This window comes from Ictidomys tridecemlineatus, chromosome 4 (genome assembly GCF_052094955.1).
Source record: "Ictidomys tridecemlineatus isolate mIctTri1 chromosome 4, mIctTri1.hap1, whole genome shotgun sequence".
Lineage (NCBI taxonomy): Eukaryota > Metazoa > Chordata > Mammalia > Rodentia > Sciuridae > Ictidomys > Ictidomys tridecemlineatus.
In genome coordinates, this window is record NC_135480.1 from 17,613,522 (window position 1) to 17,622,318 (window position 8,797).

An 8,797-nucleotide genomic window follows, 5' to 3' on the forward strand; every position below is an offset into this window, starting at 1 on the left:
AGCACTAGGATTTTTGTTTTGTTATCACAAAAAATGCATCTAATCCCAACTAAGGCATAAAATAACTTCATCCTTTAAAGACTCATCAGTATTAAGAAAAGAATAGGTTAACATAATATTTGCAGTTATCTCAATCTCCTATAGTGTAGGGTGTGTAAATAGCAATCCTTATAAAACCAAATCCACAGAGGGACTTTTTGGGTTCAATGTAATTAAATTACACATTTAAAACACAAATTTATATAACTTCTTCATATTCCTATTATCTACAATACAAGGCAAATACTGAAGAAAATTCTACAACTTTATACTACAGCAGGGCCAAGAAAAATTATGACCGCCAATGTGAGCTAGGATTGTAAAGCCTCCAGGGCATATTCCCTCAATAGCTCCTTTTTTCCTACATGTTTTTCTTAGCTTATACTCCAATTTTCCAACAATTCCCTATGATCTATATTCTACTATATTTCCTTGAATCGCAGAAGTTTATGCTTGCTACTTGTCAGCAAAAAAGACAAAACAACATCATTCTTTCAATCTTAAGTTTCTCAATCAACATTTGTATCCAGTTTCTAACCAAAAGAGGAAAAAATAAGACTTTATAGTGCCTGTGTCACCTCAGAAACATCAACTTGAACAACTATTCAACATATAAGCACCTCCACCTCAAAGGAGCTTAGGAATTTAGGTGAGAGCTGATAGCTCCTGGACATAGCACAGAAACAAGAAATGACATGTGAAAGGGGATGGGATAGAAACTTTTGCAATATCTGCATCACCCTCCCCCCAGTACCTGGCAGCACAGCATGGAGAGGTCTGATGTCCCTGGGGGAAACAGAGGGAAGTGAGCACTGGACTATGCCTTGGACACATACCAAGTCAGTCTCAATCAAAGCCAACACTGACTGCACAGTTGGCCTGCTCTCCAAGCCCAAATACCAGCAGGCTGACCTCAGGAGCTTCAGACCTTCAAATGGTCCCACTCACACTAACCCTCATGATTCAGCCTCAGGTCTGTTCTTGGCAGCTGTGGACACTGCTGGTGGAAATGGTGCAGCTGCTTATGAAAAACAGAAAAGAGATCCCTTGACTGCTTAAAAATCAAACTAATATAGGATGCACAAACACAACTTCTGAGTATTTATACAAAAGAATAGAAATCAAATTGCAACTTTCATAAAGTCCAAAATGATTTCAAAATGAAAGAATGCAAGACATGGTGGTACACACCTGTGATCACAGTAACTGAGGAGGCTGAGGCAGAAGATCACAGGTTCAAGGCCAGCCTCAGGAATTTAGCCTGGCCCCAAGCTATTTAATGAGACCTTGTCTCAAAATGATAAACAAAAAGAATGGGACTAAGCATTACACAGTTCATTCTTCAATAAGTGTAAGGAGGAAAACAAAACAAAACCTCATAAAACAAAACCTGAATCAAATAAAAGAATTGTAATAAAGAAATGTAAGAAATACCTGCACTTAGTGTTTTCATTGCAGGATTAAAGAGATGAAATTTTTTAAGCATTCCTGTATAGAGGAATGGATAAATAAATAGTGGGGTATACATAGAATGGAATTCTCTTCAATCCCACAAAAGAAGAAATCCAGCCAAAGCAACTATACAGATGAACCATGAGTACAACATTTCAGATGAAAAAAAAAATCAAAGGAAAACAAATACTCCATTATTCCACTGATATGAGGTATCTCAAATATTCAAACTCACAAAAATATTGAGTAGAGTGGTAGTTGTCATAGGCTGGGTGAGCAGAAATTTCAGAGTGTTTATTCAACCAATACCAAGTTTTAATTATGCAAGGTCAATAAGTTGTAGTGATTTGTTGCATAGCATTGTGTCTATAGTTAATAGTAGTGCATTGTATACTGAAAATTTGTTAAAATGGTAAATCTCAAGATAAAATAAATGCAATAATAGAAAGCAATCAATGATGCATAAACAAAAATCATGTGAATACAAAATGGAATATCATTCCCTCTTTAAAATAATTATCCATGAGTTGTCTTTCCACAGAGTCTGTTACCTGTGATCAGCTGAGGTCTGAAAATACCAAATGCAAATCTTAGAAACAGTTCACTAAGTTTTGAATTGCACAGTGTTCAGAGCAGTGTGATCTGTGTTCAGAGCAGTGAGACCATCTCTCTCTGTCCCACTAGATCTGTGAATTCTCCGTTGGAACAGGGTGTCTACACCATGTGAGCTACATGCCCACTTGTCACCCAGCAGCAGTCTTAGTTGTCAGACTGACTGTCACAGTTTCTCAGTGTTTGTGTTCAAATAACCCTTACTTCATTAATCAAGGTCCCAGGAACAAGAGTAGTGATACTGGTAATTCAGATATGCCAAAGAAAAGCCACAAACTGCTTTCTTTAAATGAAAAGACAAAAGATTTGACCTAACACACAGAAGAAAAATCATGTGCTGAGGTTGCTAAGATCCATCATACAAGCACTATTAATGAAATTGTGAAGAAAGCAAAAGAAACCCAAGTTAATTTGGCTGCTGCACTTCACACAGCAATATTTATGACCACAGAGGGGTTAAGTGCTTAGTGTAAGGGTTTGGAGCTGTCCCATTTCAGGAATCCATTGGAGGCCTTGGAACATATTCCCTGAAGAAAAAGGAAGATCATTGTCATTTGTTTTCCTTTTCAATTTTAACTAGTTATTTTAAATTGACAGGTGAATTTGTATATGGTTATCATGTACAACATGATGCATTGAAATCTACCCATTGTGGGATGATTAAATCAACCTAACTAAGTGGGCTTAATTCACACAGTTGTCATTTCTGTGATGAGAACCTTTAACATCCACACTTGGCATTTTTCAAGAATACAACAAATTGGAATTTACTATAGTTACCAAGCTGTACAATAAATCTGAATTTATTTTCCTTATCTGACTGTAAATATGTATCCTTTCACCTGTTTTTCCCCAACACCCACCAGCCCACCTACACTGGAACCCACCATTCTACATTCTACTTTGTGAGATCCATCTTTTTAAATTTTACATGTGAGCTGATGCAGAATTTGTCTTTCTGTTCCTGTTTTATCTCACTTACCATGTCATCCTCCAAGTTCATCCTTGTTGTTGAAAATGACAGAGTTTCTGTTTGATTATTGAAGAATGTCCCACTATGTTGATGTACTACATGCACTTCATCCATTCAGCAGTTCACGGACACCTCGGTTGATTCGATATATTTGCTCTGAAGAACAGTAATGGAACAAATGTGAGAGTTCAGATGTGTCCTCAGCATAGAGATTTTATTTCCTTTGGGTATATACTCAGAAGAGGAAATCTGTGATCATATGATAGTTCTCCTTTTTATTTATTAAGGAAACTCTAACCTACTTTCCATAAGGCTGGTAATTCACATTCCCACCAGCAGTATGCAAATGTTCCCTTACCCTCATATCTTCACCAACACTTGTTATCTTTTGTCTTTTGGGCTTTTGGGCACAGATATAACTGGGGTGAGGTGCTCATTGTGGTCTGAAAATGCATTTCCGTGATGATTAAGATGCCCAGAATTTTCTAACATACCTGTTGGCCAACTGTATATCTTCTGTTGAAAAAAGATTATTTAGGTTCTTATTCATATCTTAATTGGTTTATATAAGCTATTTGAGTTCCTCCATTATTTTGGATAGTATCACTTCAATTAGATGTAAGTTTTCAAATGTTATTTTCCTTTCTATTGGTTATCATTTTTCTCTGCTGATTGAATCCCTTCCTCTATATTTGCTTCCAATAGATTTATAGTTTAATTGTCTTATATTTAAGTATTTAATTACTTTTGAGTTGAATGTTATATATGGTATAACATAAGAACTAAATTTTTTTCTTCGGCAAGTGCATGTCCAGTTTTTTCAGTATTATTTATTGATAATTGTCCTTTTCCATTGTGTATTTTTGGCACATTTTGTCACAAGTTCTTTGAGTGTAGATGTGTGGATTTATTTCTGAGTTCCCTTTTTTGTCCCATTGGTGGATATATCTGCTTTTATGCCAGTACCATGCTGTTTCAGGTTTCTATGGGTTTGTAGTATGGTTTGGGCTTTTGTTCAAGACTGCTTTGGCTGCACATGGCCCACTGGGATTCCATACAGATTTTAGGGTAGTGTACTAGAGGTGTGACTGGTATTTTAATAGGATTGCAATCAGTTTGTAGTTTGCTTTGGATAGTACAGACCTTCAACAATATTAATTCTTCTAATACATGAACATGGGATGTATTTCTGTTTATTTGTGTCTTCTTCGCATTGTTTTTCCAGTGCTTTATAGTTTTCATTGTAGAGATTTTTCACCTCCTTGATTAAATTTGTTCCTAGGCATATGTGGCTATTTGGCCTTTAAAAGTTCTTTTGATTTCTTTTTCAGATAGTTTGAAGTTACTGTACAGAAACATTACTGATGTCCATATGTTGATTTTGTCCTACGATGTTGCTTTTTATGTGTTTTTCAGGGTTTTTCATATACAAGATCCAGCCATTTGCAAACAATGACAGTTTGGCTTCCTCCTATCTATGCTGGATGCCTTTATTTCTTTTTTTTGTTTTCTCTTTACTACTTCCTCTGAATAGGATTTTCAGTATTACATTGGAAAAAAATTGGTGAAAGGGGTCTTCATTGTCTCATTCAGGATCTTAAATATAAAACTTTTTACTTTTCATATTGAATATGATGTTATGTGTTGATTTGGTATATTTTCATTGAGGTACATCCCTTCTATATCTAATTTATTGAAACTTTTCATCATGAAAGGGACCATAATTTATAAAAATTATGTTTTTCTGCATGTATCCAAATGATCTGTACATTTTTTTCCATTTATTCTGTTAAGATGGTGTGGATTGGGCTGGGATTGTGGCTCAGTGGTAGAGTGTTTGTCTAGCACAAGCAGGATCCAGGTTCGACCCTCACCACCACATAAAAATAAAGGCATTGTGTTGTGTCCATCTACACATAAATAAATAAATAACTAAACATTTTTTTTAAGAAAAGCATGTGTGGATTGTTTACTGATTTGCATATGTCAAACCATCTTACATCCCTGCAATTAAATCATGTGGCCAAGATTAAAAATTTTAATGTGTTGTTAAACTTACATTAGTAACATGTATTTGATTAATTTATGTCTTTGTTCATCACAGATATCAACTGTTTTTTGTTTTTTGTTTTCTTTTTGGTGGTGGTGTCCTTGTCCGATTTTGGTATGAAAAATTGAGTTTTGAAATATTGTTTTTAAAATTTTGTAAGTGTTTGAGAAGAATGGGTATTAGTTCTTCTTTAAATGTTTGATAGAAATGAGCCATGAAGTTGTTTGATAAAGGAATGTCTCGTATTTATCAAAAATTTTTTGTAACTAATTAAATCTCAAAATAAGTTAAATTGCCAGAAGCTCCAACACAGATTAACTTTGAAGCATCTCACTACTTGAAAGAAAACATACACAAAGGTTATGGTTGTTGCTCAGTAGTAGAGCACTGCCTAATAGTAGTAGAGCACAGGGCTCCAGATTCAATCCCTAGCAACTTACAAACTCACAGACACACACACACACACACACACACACACACACACACACATACACACACACACGTTGAAATATACACAATATTATTCCACCTCTAGGAGGTAGATAGAATGGTCAAATCCACATAGGCATAGAGTAGTTTTGAAATATTTTTCTGTGTCTATTGAGATGATCATATGGTTCTTATCTTTAAGTCTATTGATGTGATGAATTACATTTATTGATTTCCAAATGTTGAACCAAATTTATATCCCTGGGATGAATTTCACTTGATTGTGGTGCACAATTTTTAAAATATGTTTCTGTATTTGATTTGCCAGATTTTATTGAGTCTTTTTGCATCTATATTTGTTAGAGATATTGGTCTTGAGTTTTCTTTCTTTGATGTGTCTTTGCCTGGTTTTGGAATCAGGGTGATATTGGCCTTATAGAATGAGTTTAGAAGTGCCCCTTATTTTTCTTTTAAATGAAATAATTTGAAGAGTATAGGTAATAGTTCTTCTTTAAAGGTCTTGTAGAACTCAGCTGTGTATCTTTCCAATCCTGGGCTTTTCTTGGTTGGTAGGCTTTTGATGGCATCTTCTATTTCATTACTTGTAATTTATGTGTTTCAAATGTGGATATTATCCTGATTCAATTGGGGCAAATCATATGATTCTATAAATTTGTTGATGCCCTCAGTATTTTCTATTCTATTGGATTACAAGTTTTAAAATTAATTTTTAATTATCTTCTGTATTTCTATAATGTCTGTTAAGGTCTCTAAACAAGTCAAGATGGCACCTGGCATTTTGCCAGAGGGAGTGGTTTGTGAAGTAATGCCAGCCAGCCATTAAGTGTGGAGATTCCTTATTGGTTGACTGCTGTATCTAGTTTATGTTAATTAAGATAAGCTGTGTGGCATGTATATATACCCCTCCTGTCCTACAATAAAAGGCTCCCACTCTTGCAGCATCAATGTACACAAGTTGCTTGTCACCCCTTGGTTATTTTGCTGCAGCCGGACTTCGGTAAATGTCTATTATGATATTTCTTTTTTCATCTCATATGTTAGTAATTTCAGTTTTCTGTCTCCTTCTCTTTGTTAGCATGGCTAAGGATTTGTCAATTTTATTTGTTTTTTTCAAAGAATCAACTTTTTGTGTTGTTGATTTTTTTCAATGTTTCTTTTGTTTCAATTTCATTGATTTGAGCTCTGATTTTAATTATTTCCTTTCTTCTACTGCTTTTGGTGTTGATTTGATCTTCTTTTTCTAGGGCTTTGAGATGTAATTTTAATTTATTTGTTGACTTTTTAAAAATTTTATCATTGATTTTTAATTTCATTCCACTGTGATCTTATAGAATGCAGGGTAGTATCTCTACTTTTTTTTGTATTTTTAAGTATTGCTTTGAGGCATAATATATGGTCTATTTTAGGGAAGGTTTCATGTGCTGCTGAGAAGAAAGTGTATTTGCTCATTTAAATACGTTAAGTCTGAGTTATTGATTATACTTTTGAGTTGTATAGTTTGTTTGTTCAGCTTTTGTTTGAAAGATCTATCCAGTAGTAAAAGAGTTGTGTTAAAGTCACCCAAAATTATTGTGTTGGTGTCAGTTTGACTCTTCAACTTGAGAAGAGTTTGATGAACATAGTTGCTGCATTGTTTGAGGCATATACATTTATAATTGTTATATCTTGTTGGTATATGGCTCCCTTGAGCAGTATGAAATGTCCTTTTCTTTTCCATTTGATTAGCTTAAAGTCTACTTGTTTGATATAAAGATGGAAACCCCTGCTTGCTTCCATAGACCATATGAGTGATATAATTTTTCCCAATCTTTCACCTTCAGTCTGTGGATGTCTTTTCCTATGAGATGAATCTCTTGGACATAGCATATTGTTGTGTCTTTTTAAATCCAGTCAGCTAGCTAGCCTATGTCTTTTTATTGGTGAGTTTAGGCCATTAACATTCAGGGTTATTATTGATATATGATTTGTATTCTCAACATTTTTGTTTATATTTGTTATTTAACTTGACTTGGTTTCTCTTTTGATTAAATTTTCCTTTAGTATAATACCTACCTCTGTTGATTTTTATTGTTGTTTTTCATTTCCTCTTCATAGAGCAGATTTTCTAGCTATAAATTCTTTTAAATTTTGTTAATCATGTAAGATTTTTATTTCATCATCGAATCTGAAGCTTATTTTTGCTGGATACAAGATTTTCGGTTGGATTTCATTTTCTTTCAGAGCTTGATATGTGTTATTCTAGGATCTTCTAGCTTTCAGGGTCTGTGTTGAAAAATCTGCATATAACCTAATTGGTTTCCCCCCATATGTTATCTGATTCCTTTCTTTGGTGGCTTTTAATATTCTCTCCTTATTCTGAATGTTAGGCATTTTAATTATAATGTGCCTTGGTGTGTATCTGTTGTGATTTTGTACATTTGACATCCTGTAAGCCTTTAAAATTTGATTATCCAATATATTCTTCATTTGTGAAAAGTTTTCTAATATTATTTTACTGAATAGTTTGTTCATTCCTTTGGTTTGGAACATTTTTGAAAAGTTTTCTAATATTATTTTACTGAATAGTTTGTTCATTCCTTTGGTTTGGAACTCTATGCTTTCCCCTATCCTGATAACTCTTAAATTTGATCTTTTTATGCTATCCCTTATTTCTTGAATGTTCTGCTGATGGCTTTTTAGCATTTTCACTGCATGGTCTACGTTCTTTCCAAGATTATATATTTTTAAGACCATACTTTTAGGGAGCATTTCTATAGTTTCTTACTAGAGAAGTTTCTCTGATCATGTAGAATACCTGAAACCACAAGGAGGGGCATAGTGCTCCCTTCTGAGTATGTGGCTGGCTTTTGTTGTTGCTTTGCTGCAACTGCCTATTGCCATTGATGATCCTTCTTCTCTCCGTTTTGGAGAGCAAGAAGAAAGGAACACAGTCTGCATGGTTTCTGTAAAAAAAAAAAAAAAAAAAAAAAAGAAAGAAAAAGGAAAAAAAATAAAAAAGATTATATATTTTGTCTTCCAAGTGGTCTAATTTGAACATTTAATTTGTCTTTCAACTTAACTTAATTTGGCTTATTGTTTCTTTCATTTCAAGGATTTCTGTTTGGTTTTTATTTAGAACCTTTACTCCCGATTGAAGTATTCTTTTGCTTTTTGTATTTGTTTATGTAGCTCTTTCCTGAAATGATCATTTGCTGCCTGTGTTTGCTCTCTTATATCGTCCT

The 8,797-nt window shown here is 34.0% G+C and overlaps 1 non-coding gene across 1 annotated transcript; it reads left to right on the top strand.

Moving 5' to 3' along the window:
• The first annotated feature begins 8,301 nt into the window (after positions 1 to 8,301).
• Positions 8,302 to 8,516, top strand: LOC120890169 (small nucleolar RNA U3). The gene has a single exon (XR_005734416.1). It is a non-coding gene; the product is annotated as a small nucleolar RNA U3 (small nucleolar RNA).
• The last annotated feature ends 281 nt before the right edge of the window (positions 8,517 to 8,797 follow it).